Genomic DNA, 22,225 nt, shown 5'->3' with positions numbered 1-22,225 from the left:
TTTTCGTTTGCCGGCGATTAAACTTCTTTTATTCAGTGTCTGATCAAAAATGAAAACATTTTTGAAACCTACAAGTCTTATGCGTTTTAGTGGTGAAAAAATAATTTAAAAAATCGTTCTGGAAATGAGTTTACTCACAGGGTACTTTCTTTGTATACATTCGACTCTACGGGCCAAGCATGGGATTTACGGGAAATCGCGGGTTTTCGTTTGCCGGCGATTCAACCCCTTTGATTAAGCGTGTCATCAAAAATGAAAACATTTTTGAAAACTACAAGTCTCATGCGTTTTAGTGGTGAAAAAATAATTTAAAAAATCGTTCAGGAAATGAGTTTACTCCCTGGGTACTTTCTTTGTATACTTTTGACTATACCGGCCAAGCCCGGGATTTACGGGAAATCGCGAGTTTTCGTTTGCCGGCGATTAAACTTCTTTTATTCAGCGTCTGATCAAAAATGAAAACATTTTTGAAAACTACAAGTCTCATGAGTTTTAGTGCTGAAAAAATAATATAAAAAATCGTTCGGGAAATGAGTTTACTCCTTGGGTACTTTCTTTGTATACTTTTGACTATACGGGCCGAGTCCGGGGTTTACGGGAAATGGCGGGTTTTCGTTTGCCGGCGATTAAACTTCTTTTATTCAGCGTCTCATCAAAAATGAAAACATTTTTGAAAACTACAAGTCTCATGCGTTTTAGTGGTGAAAAAAAAATTTAAAAAATCGTTCAGGAAATGAGTTTACTCACAGGGTACTTTCTTTGTATACATTTGACTATACGGGCCAATCCCGGGATTTACGGGAAATCGCGGATTTTCGTTTGCCGGCGATTTAACCTCTTTCAGCAAGCGTCTCATTAAAAATGAAAACATTTTTGAAAACTACAAGTCTTATGCGTTTTAGTGGTGAAAAGATACTTTAAAAAATCGTTTTGGAAATGAGTTTACTCCCTGGATACTTTCTTTAAATAAATTCAACTATACGGGCCAAGCCCGGGATTTACGGGAAATCGCGGGTTTTCGTTTGCCGGCGATAAAACGTCTTTTATTCAGCGTCTCATCAAAAATGAAAACACTTTTGAAAACTACAAGTCTCATGCGTTTTAGTGGTGAAAAAATAATTTAAAAAATCGTTCGGAAAATAAGTTTACTCCCTGGGTACTTTCTTTGTATACTTTTGACTATACCGGCCAAGCCCGGGATTTACGGGAAATCGCGAGTTTTCGTTTGCCGGCGATTAAACTTCTTTTATTCAGCGTCTGATCAAAAATGAAAACATTTTTGAAACCTACAAGTCTTATGCGTTTTAGTGGTGAAAAAATAATTTAAAAAATCGTTCTGGAAATGAGTTTACTCACAGGGTACTTTCTTTGTATACATTCGACTCTACGGGCCAAGCCCGGGATTTACGGGAAATCGCGGGTTTTCGTTTGCCGGCGATTAAACCCCTTTGATTAAGCGTGTCATCAAAAATGAAAACATTTTTGAAAACTACAAGTCTCATGCGTTTTAGTGGTGAAAAAATAATTTAAAAAATCGTTCAGGAAATGAGTTTACTCCCTGGGTACTTTCTTTGTATACTTTTGACTATACCGGCCAAGCCCGGGATTTACGGGAAATCGCGAGTTTTCGTTTGCCGGCGATTAAACTTCTTTTATTCAGCGTCTGATCAAAAATGAAAACATTTTTGAAACCTACAAGTCTTATGCGTTTTAGTGGTTAAAATATAATTTAAAAAATCGTTCTGGAAATGAGTTTACTCACAGGGTACTTTCTTTGTATACATTCGACTCTACGGGCCAAGCCCGGGATTTACGGGAAATCGCGGGTTTTCGTTTGCTGGCAATTAAACCCCTTTTATTAAGAGTCTCATCAAAAATGAAACCATTTTTGAAAACTACAAGTCTCATGCCTTTTAGTGGTGAAAAAATAATTTAAAAAATCGTTCGGGAAATGAGTTTACTCCCTGGGTACTTTCTTTGTATACTTTTGACTATACGGGCCGAGTCCGGGGTTTACGGGAAATGGCGGGTTTTCGTTTGCCGGCGATAAAACGTCTTTTATTCAGCGTCTCATCAAAAATGAAAACACTTTTGAAAACTACAAGTCTCATGCGTTTTAGTGGTGAAAAAATAATTTAAAAAATCGTTCGGAAAATAAGTTTACTCCCTGGGTACTTTCTTTGTATACTTTTGACTATACCGGCCAAGCCCGGGATTTACGGGAAATCGCGAGTTTTCGTTTGCCGGCGATTAAACTTCTTTTATTCAGCGTCTGATCAAAAATGAAAACATTTTTGAAACCTACAAGTCTTATGCGTTTTAGTGGTGAAAAAATAATTTAAAAAATCGTTCTGGAAATGAGTTTACTCACAGGGTACTTTCTTTGTATACATTCGACTCTACGGGCCAAGCCCGGGATTTACGGGAAATCGCGGGTTTTCGTTTGCCGGCGATTAAACCCCTTTGATTAAGCGTGTCATCAAAAATGAAAACATTTTTGAAAACTACAAGTCTCATGCGTTTTAGTGGTGAAAAAATAATTTAAAAAATCGTTCAGGAAATGAGTTTACTCCCTGGGTACTTTCTTTGTATACTTTTGACTATACCGGCCAAGCCCGGGATTTACGGGAAATCGCGAGTTTTCGTTTGCCGGCGATTAAACTTCTTTTATTCAGCGTCTGATCAAAAATGAAAACATTTTTGAAACCTACAAGTCTTATGCGTTTTAGTGGTTAAAATATAATTTAAAAAATCGTTCTGGAAATGAGTTTACTCACAGGGTACTTTCTTTGTATACATTCGACTCTACGGGCCAAGCCCGGGATTTACGGGAAATCGCGGGTTTTCGTTTGCTGGCAATTAAACCCCTTTTATTAAGAGTCTCATCAAAAATGAAACCATTTTTGAAAACTACAAGTCTCATGCCTTTTAGTGGTGAAAAAATAATTTAAAAAATCGTTCGGGAAATGAGTTTACTCCCTGGGTACTTTCTTTGTATACTTTTGACTATACGGGCCGAGTCCGGGGTTTACGGGAAATGGCGGGTTTTCGTTTGCCGGCGATTAAACTTCTTTTATTCAGCGTCTCATCAAAAATGAAACCATTTTTGAAAACTACAAGTCTCATGCCTTTTAGTGGTGAAAAAATAATTTAAAAAATCGTTCGGGAAATGAGTTTACTCCCTGGGTACTTTCTTTGTATACTTTTGACTATACGGGCCGAGTCCGGGGTTTACGGGAAATGGCGGGTTTTCGTTTGCCGGCGATTAAACTTCTTTTATTCAGCGTCTCATCAAAAATGAAAACATTTTTGAAAACTACAAGTCTCATGCGTTTTAGTGGTGAAAAAATAATTTAAAAAATCGTTCTGGAAATGAGTTTACTCACAGGGTACTTTCTTTGTATACATTCGACTCTACGGGCCAAGCATGGGATTTACGGGAAATCGCGGGTTTTCGTTTGCTGGCGATTCAACCCCTTTGATTAAGCGTGTCATCAAAAATGAAAACATTTTTGAAAACTACAAGTCTCATGCGTTTTAGTGGTGAAAAAATAATTTAAAAAATCGTTCAGGAAATGAGTTTACTCCCTGGGTACTTTCTTTGTATACTTTTGACTATACCGGCCAAGCCCGGGATTTACGGGAAATCGCGAGTTTTCGTTTGCCGGCGATTAAACTTCTTTTATTCAGCGTCTGATCAAAAATGAAAACATTTTTGAAAACTACAAGTCTCATGAGTTTTAGTGCTGAAAAAATAATATAAAGAATCGTTCGGGAAATGAGTTTACTCCTTGGGTACTTTCTTTGTATACTTTTGACTATACGGGCCGAGTCCGGGGTTTACGGGAAATGGCGGGTTTTCGTTTGCCGGCGATTAAACTTCTTTTATTCAGCGTCTCATCAAAAATGAAAACATTTTTGAAAACTACAAGTCTCATGCGTTTTAGTGGTGAAAAAAAAATTTAAAAAATCGTTCAGGAAATGAGTTTACTCACAGGGTACTTTCTTTGTATACATTTGACTATACGGGCCAATCCCGGGATTTGCGGGAAATCGCGGATTTTCGTTTGCCGGCGATTTAACCTCTTTCAGCAAGCGTCTCATTAAAAATGAAAACATTTTTAAAAACTACAAGTCTTATGCGTTTTAGTGGTGAAAAGATACTTTAAAAAATCGTTTTGGAAATGAGTTTACTCCCTGGATACTTTCTTTAAATAAATTCAACTATACGGGCCAAGCCCGGGATTTACGGGAAATCGCGGGTTTTCGTTTGCCGGCGATAAAACGTCTTTTATTCAGCGTCTCATCAAAAATGAAAACACTTTTGAAAACTACAAGTCTCATGCGTTTTAGTGGTGAAAAAATAATTTAAAAAATCGTTCGGAAAATAAGTTTACTCCCTGGGTACTTTCTTTGTATACTTTTGACTATACCGGCCAAGCCCGGGATTTACGGGAAATCGCGAGTTTTCGTTTGCCGGCGATTAAACTTCTTTTATTCAGCGTCTGATCAAAAATGAAAACATTTTTGAAACCTACAAGTCTTATGCGTTTTAGTGGTGAAAAAATAATTTAAAAAATCGTTCTGGAAATGAGTTTACTCACAGGGTACTTTCTTTGTATACATTCGACTCTACGGGCCAAGCCCGGGATTTACGGGAAATCGCGGGTTTTCGTTTGCCGGCGATTAAACTTCTTTTATTCAGCGTCTGATCAAAAATGAAAACATTTTTGAAACCTACAAGTCTTATGCGTTTTAGTGGTTAAAATATAATTTAAAAAATCGTTCTGGAAATGAGTTTACTCACAGGGTACTTTCTTTGTATACATTCGACTCTACGGGCCAAGCCCGGGATTTACGGGAAATCGCGGGTTTTCGTTTGCTGGCAATTAAACCCCTTTTATTAAGAGTCTCATCAAAAATGAAACCATTTTTGAAAACTACAAGTCTCATGCCTTTTAGTGGTGAAAAAATAATTTAAAAAATCGTTCGGGAAATGAGTTTACTCCCTGGGTACTTTCTTTGTATACTTTTGACTATACGGGCCGAGTCCGGGGTTTACGGGAAATGGCGGGTTTTCGTTTGCCGGCGATTAAACTTCTTTTATTCAGCGTCTCATCAAAAATGAAAACATTTTTGAAAACTACAAGTCTCATGCCTTTTAGTGGTGAAAAAATAATTTAAAAAATCGTTCGGGAAATGAGTTTACTCCCTGGGTACTTTCTTTGTATACTTTTGACTATACGGGCCGAGTCCGGGGTTTACGGGAAATGGCGGGTTTTCGTTTGCCGGCGATTAAACTTCTTTTATTCAGCGTCTCATCAAAAATGAAAACATTTTTGAAAACTACAAGTCTCATGCGTTTTAGTGGTGAAAAAAAAATTTAAAAAATCGTTCAGGAAATGAGTTTACTCACAGGGTACTTTCTTTGTATACATTTGACTATACGGGCCAATCCCGGGATTTACGGGAAATCGCGGATTTTCGTTTGCCGGCGATTTAACCTCTTTCAGCAAGCGTCTCATTAAAAATGAAAACATTTTTGAAAACTACAAGTCTCATGCGTTTTAGTGGTGAAAAAATAATTTAAAAAATCGTTCGGGAAATAAGTTTACTCCCTGGGTACTTTTTTTGTATACTTTTAACTATACCGGCCAAGCCCGGGATTTACGGGAAATCGCGAGTTTTCGTTTGCCGGCGATTAAACTTCTTTCATTCAGCGTCTGATCAAAAATGAAAACATTTTTGAAACCTACAAGTCTTATGCGTTTTAGTGGTGAAAAAATAATTTAAAAAATCGTTCTGGAAATGAGTTTACTCACAGGGTACTTTCTTTGTATACATTCGACTCTACGGGCCAAGCCCGGGATTTACGGGAAATCGCGGGTTTTCGTTTGCCGGCGATTAAACCTCTTTTATTCAGCGTCTCATCAAAAATGAAAACACTTTGGAAAACTACAAGTCTCATGCGTTTTAGTGGTGAAAAAATAATTTAAAAAATCGTTCGGGAAATAAGTTTACTCCCTGGGTACTTTCTTTGTATACATTCGACTATACGGGCCAAGCTCGGGATTAACGGGAAATGGCGGGTTTTCGTTTGCCGGCGATTAAACTTCTTTTATTCAGCGTCTCATCAAAAATGAAAACATTTTTGAAAACTACAAGTCTCATGCGTTTTAGTGGTGAAAAAATAATTAAAAAAATCGTTCAGGAAATGATTTTACTCCCTGGGTACTTTTTTGTATACTTTTGACTATACCGGCCAAGCCCGGGATTTACGGGAAATCGCGAGTTTTCGTTTGCCGGCGATTAAACTTCTTTTATTCAGCGTCTGATCAAAAATGAAAACATTTTTGAAACCTACAAGTCTTATGCGTTTTAGTGGTGAAAAAATAATTTAAAAAATCGTTCTGGAAATGAGTTTACTCACAGGGTACTTTCTTTGTATACATTCGACTCTACGGGCCAAGCCCGGGATTTACGGGAAATCGCGGGTTTTCGTTTGTCGGCGATTAAACCTCTTTTATTCAGCGTCTCATCAAAAATGAAAACACTTTTGAAAACTACAAGTCTCATGCGTTTAAGTGGTGAAAAAATAATTTAAAAAATCGTTCGGGAAATAAGTTTACTCCCTGGGTACTTTCTTTGTATACTTTTGACTATACCGGCCAAGCCCGGGATTTACGGGAAATCGCGAGTTTTTGTTTGCCGGCGATTAAACTTCTTTTATTCAGCGTCTGATCAAAAATGAAAACATTTTTGAAACCTACAAGTCTTATGCGTTTTAGTGGTGAAAAAATAATTTAAAAAATTGTTCTGGAAATGAGTTTACTCACAGGGTACTTTCTTTGTATACATTCGACTCTACGGGCCAAGCCCGGGATTTACGGGAAATCGCGGGTTTTCGTTTGCCGGCGATTAAACCTCTTTCATTAAGCGTGTCATCAAAAATGAATACATTTTTGAAAACTACAAGTCTTATGCGTTTTAGTGGTGAAAAAATAATTTAAAAAATCGTTCAGGAAATGAGTTTACTCCCTGGGTACTTTCTTTGTATACTTTTGACTATACCGGCCAAGCCCGGGATTTACGGGAAATCGCGAGTTTTCGTTTGCCGGCGATTAAACTTCTTTTATTCAGCGTCTGATCAAAAATGAAAACATTTTTGAAATCTACAAGTCTTATGCGTTTTAGTGGTGAAAAGATACTTTAAAAAATCGTTTTGGAAATGAGTTTACTCCCTGGGTACTTTCTTTAAATAAATTCAACTATACGGGCCAAGCCCGGGATTTACGGGAAATCGCGGGTTTTCGTTTGCCGGCGATAAAACGTCTTTTATTCAGCGTCTCATCAAAAATGAAAACACTTTTGAAAACTACAAGTCCCATGCGTTTTAGTGGTGAAAAAATAATTTAAAAAATCGTTCGGAAAATAAGTTTACTCCCTGGGTACTTTCTTTGTATACTTTTGACTATACCGGCCAAGCCCGGGATTTACGGGAAATCGCGAGTTTTCGTTTGCCGGCGATTAAACTTCTTTTATTCAGCGTCTGATCAAAAATGAAAACATTTTTGAAACCTACAAGTCTTATGCGTTTTAGTGGTGAAAAAATAATTTAAAAAATCGTTCTGGAAATGAGTTTACTCACAGGGTACTTTCTTTGTATACATTCGACTCTACGGGCCAAGCCCGGGATTTACGGGAAATCGCGGGTTTTCGTTTGCCGGCGATTAAACCCCTTTGATTAAGCGTGTCATCAAAAATGAAAACATTTTTGAAAACTGCAAGTCTCATGCGTTTTAGTGGTGAAAAAATAATTTAAAAAATCGTTCAGGAAATGAGTTTACTCCCTGGGTACTTTCTTTGTATACTTTTGACTATACCGGCCAAGCCCGGGATTTACGGGAAATCGCGAGTTTTCGTTTGCCGGCGATTAAACTTCTTTTATTCAGCGTCTGATCAAAAATGAAAACATTTTTGAAACCTACAAGTCTTATGCGTTTTAGTGGTGAAAAAAAAATTTAAAAAATCGTTCAGGAAATGAGTTTACTCACAGGGTACTTTCTTTGTATACATTTGACTATACGGGCCAATCCCGGGATTTACGGGAAATCGCGGATTTTCGTTTGCCGGCGATTTAACCTCTTTCAGCAAGCGTCTCATTAAAAATGAAAACATTTTTGAAAACTACAAGTCTCATGCGTTTTAGTGGTGAAAAAATAATTTAAAAAATCGTTCGGGAAATAAGTTTACTCCCTGGGTACTTTTTTTGTATACTTTTAACTATACCGGCCAAGCCCGGGATTTACGGGAAATCGCGAGTTTTCGTTTGCCGGCGATTAAACTTCTTTCATTCAGCGTCTGATCAAAAATGAAAACATTTTTGAAACCTACAAGTCTTATGCGTTTTAGTGGTGAAAAAATAATTTAAAAAATCGTTCTGGAAATGAGTTTACTCACAGGGTACTTTCTTTGTATACATTCGACTCTACGGGCCAAGCCCGGGATTTACGGGAAATCGCGGGTTTTCGTTTGCCGGCGATTAAACCTCTTTTATTCAGCGTCTCATCAAAAATGAAAACACTTTGGAAAACTACAAGTCTCATGCGTTTTAGTGGTGAAAAAATAATTTAAAAAATCGTTCGGGAATTAAGTTTACTCCCTGGGTACTTTCTTTGTATACATTCGACTATACGGGCCAAGCTCGGGATTAACGGGAAATGGCGGGTTTTCGTTTGCCGGCGATTAAACTTCTTTTATTCAGCGTCTCATCAAAAATGAAAACATTTTTGAAAACTACAAGTCTCATGCGTTTTAGTGGTGAAAAAATAATTAAAAAAATCGTTCAGGAAATGATTTTACTCCCTGGGTACTTTTTTGTATACTTTTGACTATACCGGCCAAGCCCGGGATTTACGGGAAATCGCGAGTTTTCGTTTGCCGGCGATTAAACTTCTTTTATTCAGCGTCTGATCAAAAATGAAAACATTTTTGAAACCTACAAGTCTTATGCGTTTTAGTGGTGAAAAAATAATTTAAAAAATCGTTCTGGAAATGAGTTTACTCCCTGGGTACTTTCTTTGTATACATTCGACTCTACGGGCCAAGCCCGGGATTTACGGGAAATCGCGGGTTTTCGTTTGTCGGCGATTAAACCTCTTGTATTCAGCGTCTCATCAAAAATGAAAACACTTTTGAAAACTACAAGTCTCATGCGTTTTAGTGGTGAAAAAATAATTTAAAAAATCGTTCGGGAAATAAGTTTACTCCCTGGGTACTTTCTTTGTATACTTTTGACTATACCGGCCAAGCCCGGGATTTACGGGAAATCGCGAGTTTTTGTTTGCCGGCGATTAAACTTCTTTTATTCAGCGTCTGATCAAAAATGAAAACATTTTTGAAACCTACAAGTCTTATGCGTTTTAGTGGTGAAAAAATAATTTAAAAAATTGTTCTGGAAATGAGTTTACTCACAGGGTACTTTCTTTGTATACATTTGACTATACGGGCCAATCCCGGGATTTACGGGAAATCGCGGATTTTCGTTTGCCGGCGATTTAACCTCTTTCAGCAAGCGTCTCATTAAAAATGAAAACATTTTTGAAAACTACAAGTCTCATGCGTTTTAGTGGTGAAAAAATAATTTAAAAAATCGTTCGGAAAATAAGTTTACTCCCTGGGTACTTTTTTTGTATACTTTTAACTATACCGGCCAAGCCCGGGATTTACGGGAAATCGCGAGTTTTCGTTTGCCGGCGATTAAACTTCTTTCATTCAGCGTCTGATCAAAAATGAAAACATTTTTGAAACCTACAAGTCTTATGCGTTTTAGTGGTGAAAAAATAATTTAAAAAATCGTTCTGGAAATGAGTTTACTCACAGGGTACTTTCTTTGTATACATTCGACTCTACGGGCCAAGCCCGGGATTTACGGGAAATCGCGGGTTTTCGTTTGCCGGCGATTAAACCTCTTTTATTCAGCGTCTCATCAAAAATGAAAACACTTTGGAAAACTACAAGTCTCATGCGTTTTAGTGGTGAAAAAATAATTTAAAAAATCGTTCGGGAAATAAGTTTACTCCCTGGGTACTTTCTTTGTATACATTCGACTATACGGGCCAAGCTCGGGATTAACGGGAAATGGCGGGTTTTCGTTTGCCGGCGATTAAACTTCTTTTATTCAGCGTCTCATCAAAAATGAAAACATTTTTGAAAACTACAAGTCTCATGCGTTTTAGTGGTGAAAAAATAATTAAAAAAATCGTTCAGGAAATGATTTTACTCCCTGGGTACTTTTTTGTATACTTTTGACTATACCGGCCAAGCCCGGGATTTACGGGAAATCGCGAGTTTTCGTTTGCCGGCGATTAAACTTCTTTTACTCAGCGTCTGATCAAAAATGAAAACATTTTTGAAACCTACAAGTCTTATGCGTTTTAGTGGTGAAAAAATAATTTAAAAAATCGTTCTGGAAATGAGTTTACTCACAGGGTACTTTCTTTGTATACATTCGACTCTACGGGCCAAGCCCGGGATTTACGGGAAATCGCGGGTTTTCGTTTGTCGGCGATTAAACCTCTTTTATTCAGCGTCTCATCAAAAATGAAAACACTTTTGAAAACTACAAGTCTCATGCGTTTTAGTGGTGAAAAAATAATTTAAAAAATCGTTCGGGAAATAAGTTTACTCCCTGGGTACTTTCTTTGTATACTTTTGACTATACCGGCCAAGCCCGGGATTTACGGGTAATCGCGAGTTTTTGTTTGCCGGCGATTAAACTTCTTTTATTCAGCGTCTGATCAAAAATGAAAACATTTTTGAAACCTACAAGTCTTATGCGTTTTAGTGGTGAAAAAATAATTTAAAAAATTGTTCTGGAAATGAGTTTACTCACAGGGTACTTTCTTTGTATACATTCGACTCTACGGGCCAAGCCCGGGATTTACGGGAAATCGCGGGTTTTCGTTTGCCGGCGATTAAACCTCTTTCATTAAGCGTGTCATCAAAAATGAATACATTTTTGAAAACTACAAGTCTTATGCGTTTTAGTGGTGAAAAAATAATTTAAAAAATCGTTCAGGAAATGAGTTTACTCCCTGGGTACTTTCTTTGTATACTTTTGACTATACCGGCCAAGCCCGGGATTTACGGGAAATCGCGAGTTTTCGTTTGCCGGCGATTAAACTTCTTTTATTCAGCGTCTGATCAAAAATGAAAACATTTTTGAAATCTACAAGTCTTATGCGTTTTAGTGGTGAAGAGATACTTTAAAAAATCGTTTTGGAAATGAGTTTACTCCCTGGGTACTTTCTTTAAATAAATTCAACTATACGGGCCAAGCCCGGGATTTACGGGAAATCGCGGGTTTTCGTTTGCCGGCGATAAAACGTCTTTTATTCAGCGTCTCATCAAAAATGAAAACATTTTTGAAACCTACAAGTCTTATGCGTTTTAGTGGTGAAAAAATAATTTAAAAAATCGTTCTGGAAATGAGTTTACTCACAGGGTACTTTCTTTGTATACATTCGACTCTACGGGCCAAGCCCGGGATTTACGGGAAATCGCGGGTTTTCGTTTGCCGGCGATTAAACCCCTTTGATTAAGCGTGTCATCAAAAATGAAAACATTTTTGAAAACTACAAGTCTCATGCGTTTTAGTGGTGAAAAAATAATTTAAAAAATCGTTCAGGAAATGAGTTTACTCCCTGGGTACTTTCTTTGTATACTTTTGACTATACCGGCCAAGCCCGGGATTTACGGGAAATCGCGAGTTTTCGTTTGCCGGCGATTAAACTTCTTTTATTCAGCGTCTGATCAAAAATGAAAACATTTTTGAAACCTACAAGTCTTATGCGTTTTAGTGGTTAAAATATAATTTAAAAAATCGTTCTGGAAATGAGTTTACTCACAGGGTACTTTCTTTGTATACATTCGACTCTACGGGCCAAGCCCGGGATTTACGGGAAATCGCGGGTTTTCGTTTGCTGGCAATTAAACCCCTTTTATTAAGAGTCTCATCAAAAATGAAACCATTTTTGAAAACTACAAGTCTCATGCCTTTTAGTGGTAAAAAAATAATTTAAAAAATCGTTCGGGAAATGAGTTTACTCCCTGGGTACTTTCTTTGTATACTTTTGACTATACGGGCCGAGTCCGGGATTTACGGGAAATCGCGGGTTTTCGTTTGCCGGCGATTAAACTTCTTTTATTCAGCGTCCCATCAAAAATGAAAACATTTTTGAAAACTACAAGTCTCATGCGTTTTAGTGCTGAAAAAATAATATAAAAAATCGTTCGGGAAATGAGTTTACTCCTTGGGTACTTTCTTTGTATACTTTTGACTATACGGGCCGAGTCCGGGGTTTACGGGAAATGGCGGGTTTTCGTTTGCCGGCGATTAAACTTCTTTTATTCAGCGTCTCATCAAAAATGAAAACATTTTTGAAAACTACAAGTCTCATGCGTTTTAGTGCTGAAAAAATAATATAAAAAATCGTTCGGGAAATGAGTTTACTCCTTGGGTACTTTCTTTGTATACTTTTGACTATACGGGCTGAGTCCGGGGTTTACGGGAAATGGCGGGTTTTCGTTTGCCGGCGATTAAACTTCTTTTATTCAGCGTCTCATCAAAAATGAAAACATTTTTGAAAACTACAAGTCTCATGCGTTTTAGTGGTGAAAAAATAATTTAAAAAATCGTTCAGGAAATGAGTTTACTCCCTGGGTACTTTCTTTGTATACTTTTGACTATACCGGCCAAGCCCGGGATTTACGGGAAATCGCGAGTTTTCGTTTGCCGGCGATTAAACTTCTTTTATTCAGCGTCTGATCAAAAATGAAAACTTTTTTGAAACCTACAAGTCCTATGCGTTTTAGTGGTGAAAAAATAATTTAAAAAATCGTTCTGGAAATGAGTTTACTCACAGGGTACTTTCTTTGTATACATTCGACTCTACGGGCCAAGCCCGGGATTTACGGGAAATCGCTGGTTTCCGTTTGCCGGCGATTAAACCTCTTTCATTAAGCGTGTCATCAAAAATGAAAACATTTTTGAAAACTACAAGTCTCATGCGTTTTAGTGGTGAAAAAAAAATTTAAAAAATCATTCGGGAAATGAGTTTACTCCGTGGGTACTTTCTTTGTATACATTCGACTATACGGGCCATGCTCGGGATTAACGGGAAATCGCGGGTTTTCGTTTGCCGGCGATTAAATCTCTTTTATTCAGCGTCCCATCAAAAAAGAAAACATTTTTGAAAACTACAAGTCTCATGCGTTTTAGTGCTGAAAAAATAATATAAAAAATCGTTCTGGAAATGAGTTTACTCACAGGGTACTTTCTTTGTATACATTCGACTCTACGGGCCAAGCCCGGGATTTACGGGAAATCGCGGGTTTTCGTTTGCCGGCGATTAAACCTCTTTCATTAAGCGTGTCATCAAAAATGAAAACATTTTTAAAAACTACAAGTCTCATGCGTTTCAGTGGTGAAAAAAAAAATTAAAAAATCGTTTGGGAAATGAGTTTACTCCCTGGGTACTTTCTTTGTACACATTCGACTATACGGGCCAAGCTCGGGATTAACGGGAAATCGCGAGTTTTCGTTTGCCGGCGATTAAACTTCTTTCATTAAGCGTGTCATCAAAAATGAAAACATTTTTGAAAACTACAAGTCTCATGCGTTTCAGTGGTGAAAAAAAAAATTAAAAAATCGTTCTGGAAATGAGTTTACTCACAGGGTACTTTCTTTGTATACATTCGACTCTACGGGCCAAGCCCGGGATTTACGGGAAATGGCGGGTTTTCGTTTGCCGGCGATTAAACTTCTTTTACTCAGCGTCTGATCAAAAATGAAAACTTTTTTGAAACCTACAAGTCTTATGCGTTTTAGTGGTGAAAAAATAATTTAAAAAATCGTTCTGGAAATGAGTTTACTCACAGGGTACTTTCTTTGTATACATTCGACTCTACGGGCCAAGACCGGGATTTACGGGAAATCGCGGGTTTTCGTTTGCCGGCGATTAAACCTCTTTCATTAAGCGTGTCATCAAAAATGAAAACATTTTTGAAAACTACAAGTCTCATGCGTTTCAGTGGTGAAAAAAAAAATTAAAAAATCGTTTGGGAAATGAGTTTACTCCCTGGGTACTTTCTTTGTACACATTCGACTATACGGGCCAAGCTCGGGATTAACGGGAAATCGCGAGTTTTCGTTTGCCGGCGATTAAACTTCTTTCATTAAGCGTGTCATCAAAAATGAAAACATTTTTGAAAACTACAAGTCTCATGCGTTTCAGTGGTGAAAAAAAAAATTAAAAAATCGGTCTGGAAATGAGTTTACTCACAGGGTACTTTCTTTGTACACATTCGACTATACGGGCCAAGCTCGGGATTAACGGGAAATCGCGAGTTTTCGTTTGCCGGCGATTAAATTTCTTTCATTAAGCGTGTCATCAAAAATGAAAACATTTTTGAAAACTACAAGTCTCATGCGTTTCAGTGGTGAAAAAAAAAATTAAAAAATCGTTCTGGAAATGAGTTTACTCACAGGGTACTTTCTTTGTATACATTCGACTCTACGGGCCAAGCCCGGGATTTACGGGAAATGGCGGGTTTTCGTTTGCCGGCGATTAAACTTCTTTTACTCAGCGTCTGATCAAGAATGAAAACTTTTTTGAAACCTACAAGTCTTATGCGTTTTAGTGGTGAAAAAATAATTTAAAAAATCGTTCTGGAAATGAGTTTACTCACAGGGTACTTTCTTTGTATACATTCGACTCTACGGGCCAAGACCGGGATTTACGGGAAATCGCGGGTTTTCGTTTGCCGGCGATTAAACCTCTTTCATTAAGCGTGTCATCAAAAATGAAAACATTTTTGAAAACTACAAGTCTCATGCGTTTCAGTGGTGAAAAAAAAAATTAAAAAATCGTTTGGGAAATGAGTTTACTCCCTGGGTACTTTCTTTGTACACATTCGACTATACGGGCCAAGCTCGGGATTAACGGGAAATCGCGAGTTTTCGTTTGCCGGCGATTAAACTTCTTTCATTAAGCGTGTCATCAAAAATGAAAACATTTTTGAAAACTACAAGTCTCATGCGTTTCAGTGGTGAAAAAAAAAATTAAAAAATCGGTCTGGAAATGAGTTTACTCACAGGGTACTTTCTTTGTACACATTCGACTATACGGGCCAAGCTCTGGATTAACGGGAAATCGCGAGTTTTCGTTTGCCGGCGATTAAACTTCTTTCATTAAGCGTGTCATCAAAAATGAAAACATTTTTGAAAACTACAAGTCTCATGCGTTTCAGTGGTGAAAAAAAAAATTAAAAAATCGGTCTGGAAATGAGTTTACTCACAGGGTACTTTCTTTGTATACATTCGACTCTACGGGCCAAGCCCGGGATTTACGGGAAATGGCGGGTTTTCGTTTGCCGGCGATTAAAATTCTTTTACTCAGCGTCTGATCAAAAATGAAAACTTTTTTGAAACCTACAAGTCTTATGCGTTTTAGTGGTGAAAAAATAATTTAAAAAATCGTTCTGGAAATGAGTTTACTCACAGGGTACTTTCTTTGTATACATTCGACTCTACGGGCCAAGCCCGGGATTTACGGGAAATCGCGGGTTTTCGTTCGCCGGCGATTAAACCTCTTTCATTAAGAGTGTCATCAAAAATGAAAACATTTTTGGAAACTACAAGTCTCTTGCGTTTAAGTGGTGAAAAAAAAATTTAAAAAATCGTTCGGGAAATGAGTTTACTCCCTGGGTACTTTCTTTGTACACATTCGACTATACGGGCCAAGCTCGGGATTAACAGGAAATCGCGGGTTTTCGTTTGCCGGCAATTAAATCTCTTTTATTAAGCGTCCCATCAAAAATGAAAACATTTTTGAAAACTACAAGTCTCATGCGTTTTAGTGTTGAAAAAATAATATAAAAAAACGTTCGGGAAATGAGTTTACTCCTTGGGTACTTTCTTTGTATACTTTTGACTATACGGGCCGAGTCCGAGGTTTACGGGAAATGGCGGGTTTTCGTTTGCCGGCGATTAAACTTCTTTTATTCAGCGTCTCATCAAAAATGAAAACATTTTTGAAAACTACAAGTCTCATGCGTTTTAGTGGTGAAAAAATAATTTAAAAAATCGTTCAGGAAATGAGTCTACTCCCTGGGTACTTTCTTTGTATACTTTTGACTATACCGGCCAAGCCCGGGATTTACGGGAAATCGCGAGTTTTCGTTTGCCGGCGATTAAACTTCTTTTATTCAGCGTCTGATCAAAAATGAAAACTTTTTTGAAACCTACAAGTCTTATGCGTTTTAGTGGTGAAAAAATAATTTAAAAAATCGTTCAGGAAATGAGTTTACTCACAGGGTACTTTCTTTGTATACATTCGACTCTACGGGCCAAGCCCGGGATTTACGGGAAATCGCGGGTTTTCGTTTGCCGGCGATTAAACCTCTTTCATTAAGCGTGTCATCAAAAATGAAAACATTTTTGAAAACTACAAGTCTCATGCGTTTTAGTGGTGAAAAAAAAATTAAAAAAAACGTTCGGGAAATGAGTTTACTCCTTGGGTACTTTCTTTGTATACATTCGACTATACGGGCCAAGCTCGGGATTAACGGGAAATCGCGGGTTTTCGTTTGCCGGCGATTAAATCTCTTTTATTAAGCGTCCCATCAAAAATGAAAACATTTTTGAAAACTACAAGTCTCATGCGTTTTAGTGCTGAAAAAATAATATAAAAAATCGTTCTGGAAATGAATTTAATCCTTGGGTACTTTCTTTGTATACTTTTGACTATACGGGTCGAGTCCGAGGTTTACGGGAAATGGCGGGTTTTCGTTTGCCGGCGATTAAACCTCTTTCATTAAGCGTGTCATCAAAAATGAAAACATTTTTGAAAACTACAAGTCTCATGCGTTTTAGTGGTGAAAAAAAAATTTAAAAAAACGTTCCGGAAATGAGTTTACTCACAGGGTACTTTCTTTGTATACTTTTGACAATTTGGGCCGAGTCCGGGGTTTACGGGAAATGGCGGGTTTTCGTTTGCCGGCGATTAACCTTCTTTTATTCAGCGTCTCATCAAAAATGAAAACATTTCTGAAAACTACAAGTCTCATGCGTTTTAGTGGTGAAAAAATAATTTAAAAAATCGTTTGGGAAATGAGTTTACTCCCTGGGTACTTTCTTTGTATACTTTTGACTCTACGGGCCAAGCCCGGGATTTACGGGAAATGGCGGGTTTTCGTTTGCCGGCGATTAAACTTCTTTTACTCAGCGTCTCATCAAAAATGAAAACTTTTTTGAAACCTACAAGTCTTATGCGTTTTAGTGGTGAAAAAATAATTTAAAAAATCGTTCTGGAAATGAGTTTACTCACAGGGTACTTTCTTTGTATACATTCGACTCTACGGGCCAAGCCCGGGATTTACGGGAAATGGCGGGTTTTCGTTTGCCGGCGATTAAACTTCTTTTATTAAGCGTCTCATCAAAAATGAAAACATTTTTGAAAACTACAAGTCTCATGCGTTTTAGTGGTGAAAAAATAATTTAAAAAATCGTTTGGGAAATGAGTTTACTCCCTGGGTACTTTCTTTGTATACTTTTGACTCTACGGGCCAAGCCCGGGATTTACGGGAAATGGCGGGTTTTCGTTTGCCGGCGATTAAACTTCTTTTACTCAGCGTCTCATCAAAAATGAAAACTTTTTTGAAACCTACAAGTCTTATGCGTTTTAGTGGTGAAAAAATAATTTAAAAAATCGTTCTGGAAATGAGTTTACTCACAGGGTACTTTCTTTGTATACATTCGACTCTACGGGCCAAGCCCGGGATTTACGGGAAATGGCGGGTTTTCGTTTGCCGGCGATTAAACTTCTTTTATTAAGCGTCTCATCAAAAATGAAAACATTTTTGAAAACTACAAGTCTCATGCGTTTTAGTGGTGAAAAAATAATTTAAAAAATCGTTCAGGAAATGAGTTTACTCCCTGGGTACTTTCTTTGTATACTTTTGACTATACCGGCCAAGCCCGGGATTTACGGGAAATCGCGAGTTTTCGTTTGCCGGCGATTAAACTTCTTTTATTCAGCGTCTGATCAAAAATGAAAACTTTTTTGAAACCTACAAGTCTTATGCGTTTTAGTGGTGAAAAAATAATTTAAAAAATCGTTCTGGAAATGAGTTTACTCACAGGGTACTTTCTTTGTATACATTCCACTCTACGGGCCAAGCCCGGGATTTACGGGAAATCGCGGGTTTTCGTTTGCCGGCGATTAAACCTCTTTCATTAAGCGTGTCATCAAAAATGAAAACATTTTTGAAAACTACAAGTCTCATGCGTTTCAGTGGTGAAAAAAAAAATTAAAAAATCGTTTGGGAAATGAGTTTACTCCCTGGGTACTTTCTTTGTACACATTCGACTTTACGGGCCAAGCTCGGGATTAACGGGAAATCGCGAGTTTTCGTTTGCCGGCGATTAAACTTCTTTCATTAAGCGTGTCATCAAAAATGAAAACATTTTTGAAAACTACAAGTCTCATGCGTTTCAGTGGTGAAAAAAAAAATTAAAAAATCGGTCTGGAAATGAGTTTACTCACAGGGTACTTTCTTTGTATACATTCGACTTTACGGGCCAAGCCCGGGATTTACGGGAAATGGCAGGTTTTCGTTTGCCGGCGATTAAACTTCTTTTACTCAGCGTCTGATCAAAAATGAAAACTTTTTTGAAACCTACAAGTCTTATGCGTTTTAGTGGTGAAAAAATAATTTAAAAAATCGTTCTGGAAATGAGTTTACTCACAGGGTACTTTCTTTGTATACATTCGACTCTACGGGCCAAGCCCGGGATTTACGGGAAATCGCGGGTTTTCGTTCGCCGGCGATTAAACCTCTTTCATTAAGAGTGTCATCAAAAATGAAAACATTTTTGAATACTACAAGTCTCTTGTGTTTAAGTGGTGAAAAAAAAATTTAAAAAATCGTTCGGGAAATGAGTTTACTCCCTGGGTACTTTTTTTGTATACATTCGACTATACGGGCCAAGCTCGGGATTAACAGGAAATCGCGGGTTTTCGTTTGCCGGCGATTAAATCTCTTTTATTAAGCGTCCCATCAAAAATGAAAACATTTTTGAAAACTACAAGTCTCATGCGTTTTAGTGGTGAAAAAATAATTTAAAAAATCGTTCTGGAAATGAGTTTACTCACAGGGTACTTTCTTTGTATACATTCGACTCTACGGGCCAAGCTCGGGATTTACGGGAAATGGCGGGTTTTCGTTTGCCGGCGATTAAACTTCTTTTATTAAGCGTCTCATCAAAAATGAAAACATTTTTGAAAACTACAAGTCTCATGCGTTTTAGTGGTGAAAAAATAATTTAAAAAATCGTTCAGGAAATGAGTTTACTCCCTGGGTACTTTCTTTGTATACTTTTGACTATACCGGCCAAGCCCGGGATTTACGGGAAATCGCGAGTTTTCGTTTGCCGGCGATTAAACTTCTTTTATTCAGCGTCTGATCAAAAATGAAAACTTTTTTGAAACCTACAAGTCTTATGCGTTTTAGTGGTGAAAAAATAATTTAAAAAATCGTTCTGGAAATGAGTTTACTCACAGGGTACTTTCTTTGTATACATTCCACTCTACGGGCCAAGCCCGGGATTTACGGGAAATCGCGGGTTTTCGTTTGCCGGCGATTAAACCTCTTTCATTAAGCGTGTCATCAAAAATGAAAACATTTTTGAAAACTACAAGTCTCATGCGTTTCAGTGGTGAAAAAAAAAATTAAAAAATCGTTTGGGAAATGAGTTTACTCCCTGGGTACTTTCTTTGTACACATTCGACTATACGGGCCAAGCTCGGGATTAACGGGAAATCGCGAGTTTTCGTTTGCCGGCGATTAAACTTCTTTCATTAAGCGTGTCATCAAAAATGAAAACATTTTTGAAAACTACAAGTCTCATGCGTTTCAGTGGTGAAAAAAAAAATTAAAAAATCGGTCTGGAAATGAGTTTACTCACAGGGTACTTTCTTTGTATACATTCGACTCTACGGGCCAAGCCCGGGATTTACGGGAAATGGCGGGTTTTCGTTTGCCGGCGATTAAACTTCTTTTACTCAGCGTCTGATCAAAAATGAAAACTTTTTTGAAACTTACAAGTCTTATGCGTTTTAGTGGTGAAAAAATAATTTAAAAAATCGTTCTGGAAATGAGTTTACTCACAGGGTACTTTCTTTGTATACATTCGACTCTACGGGCCAAGCCCGGGATTTACGGGAAATCGCGGGTTTTCGTTCGCCGGCGATTAAACCTCTTTCATTAAGAGTGTCATCAAAAATGAAAACATTTTTGGAAACTACAAGTCTCTTGTGTTTAAGTGGTGAAAAAAAAATTTAAAAAATCGTTCGGGAAATGAGTTTACTCCCTGGGTACTTTCTTTGTACACATTCGACTATACGGGCCAAGCTCGGGATTAACAGGAAATCGCGGGTTTTCGTTTGCCGGCGATTAAATCTCTTTTATTAAGCGTCCCATCAAAAATGAAAACATTTTTGAAAACTACAAGTCTCATGCGTTTTAGTGTTGAAAAAATAATATAAAAAAACGTTCGGGAAATGAGTTTACTCCTTAGGTACTTTCTTTGTATACTTTTGACTATACGGGCCGAGTCCGAGGTTTACGGGAAATAGCGGGTTTTCGTTTGCCGGCGATTAAACTTCTTTTATTCAGCGTCTCATCAAAAATGAAAACATTTTTGAAAACTACAAGTCTCATGCGTTTTAGTGGTGAAAAAATAATTTAAAAAATCGTTCAGGAAATGAGTCTACTCCCTGGGTACTTTCTTTGTATACTTTTGACTATACCGGCCAAGCCCGGGATTTACGGGAAATCGCGAGTTTTCGTTTGCCGGCGATTAAACTTCTTTTATTCAGCGTCTGATCAAAAATGAAAACTTTTTTGAAACCTACAAGTCTTATGCGTTTTAGTGGTGAAAAAATAATTTAAAAAATCGTTCTGGAAATGAGTTTACTCACAGGGTACTTTCTTTGTATACATTCGACTCTACGGGCCAAGCCCGGGATTTACGGGAAATCGCGGGTTTTCGTTTGCCGGCGATTAAACCTCTTTCATTAAGCGTGTCATCAAAAATGAAAACATTTTTGAAAACTACAAGTCTCATGCGTTTTAGTGGTGAAAAAAAAATTAAAAAAAACGTTCGGGAAATGAGTTTACTCCCTGGGTACTTTCTTTGTATACATTCGACTATACGGGCCAAGCTCGGGATTAACGGGAAATCGCGGGTTTTCGTTTGCCGGCGATTAAATCTCTTTTATTAAGCGTCCCATCAAAAATGAAAACATTTTTGAAAACTACAAGTCTCATGCGTTTTAGTGCTGAAAAAATAATATAAAAAATCGTTCTGGAAATGAATTTACTCCTTGGGTACTTTCTTTGTATACTTTTGACTATACGGGTCGAGTCCGAGGTTTACGGGAAATGGCGGGTTTTCGTTTGCCGGCGATTAAACCTCTTTCATTAAGCGTGTCATCAAAAATGAAAACATTTTTGAAAACTACAAGTCTCATGCGTTTTAGTGGTGAAAAAAAAATTTAAAAAAACGTTCCGGAAATGAGTTTACTCACAGGGTACTTTCTTTGTATACTTTTGACAATTCAGCCCGAGTCCGGGGTTTACGGGAAATGGCGGGTTTTCGTTTGCCGGCGATTAACCTTCTTTTATTCAGCGTCTCATCAAAAATGAAAACATTTCTGAAAACTACAAGTCTCATGCGTTTTAGTGGTGAAAAAATAATTTAAAAAATCGTTTGGGAAATGAGTTTACTCCCTGGGTACTTTCTTTGTATACTTTTGACTATACGGGCCGAGTCCGGGATTTACGGGAAGTCGCGGGTTTTCGTTTGCCGGCGTTTAAACTTCTTTTATTCAGCGTCTCATCAAAAATGAAAACATTTTTAAAAACTACAAGTCTCATGCGTTTTAGTGGTGAAAAAATAATTTAAAAAATCGTTCGGGAAATTAGTTTACTCCCTGGGTACTTTCTTTGTATACATTCGACTATGCGGGCCAAGCCCGGGATTTACGGGAAATCGCGGGTATTTGTTTGCCGTCGATTAAACCTCTTTCATTAAGCGTCTCATCAAAAATGAAAACATTTTTGAAAACTACAAGTCTCATGCGTTTTAGTGGTGAAAAAA

This window comes from Hydractinia symbiolongicarpus, chromosome 13 (genome assembly GCF_029227915.1).
Source record: "Hydractinia symbiolongicarpus strain clone_291-10 chromosome 13, HSymV2.1, whole genome shotgun sequence".
NCBI lineage: Eukaryota > Metazoa > Cnidaria > Hydrozoa > Anthoathecata > Hydractiniidae > Hydractinia > Hydractinia symbiolongicarpus.
The sequence above is the reverse complement of the archived record's forward strand: the minus strand, read 5'-3'. Positions refer to the sequence as shown.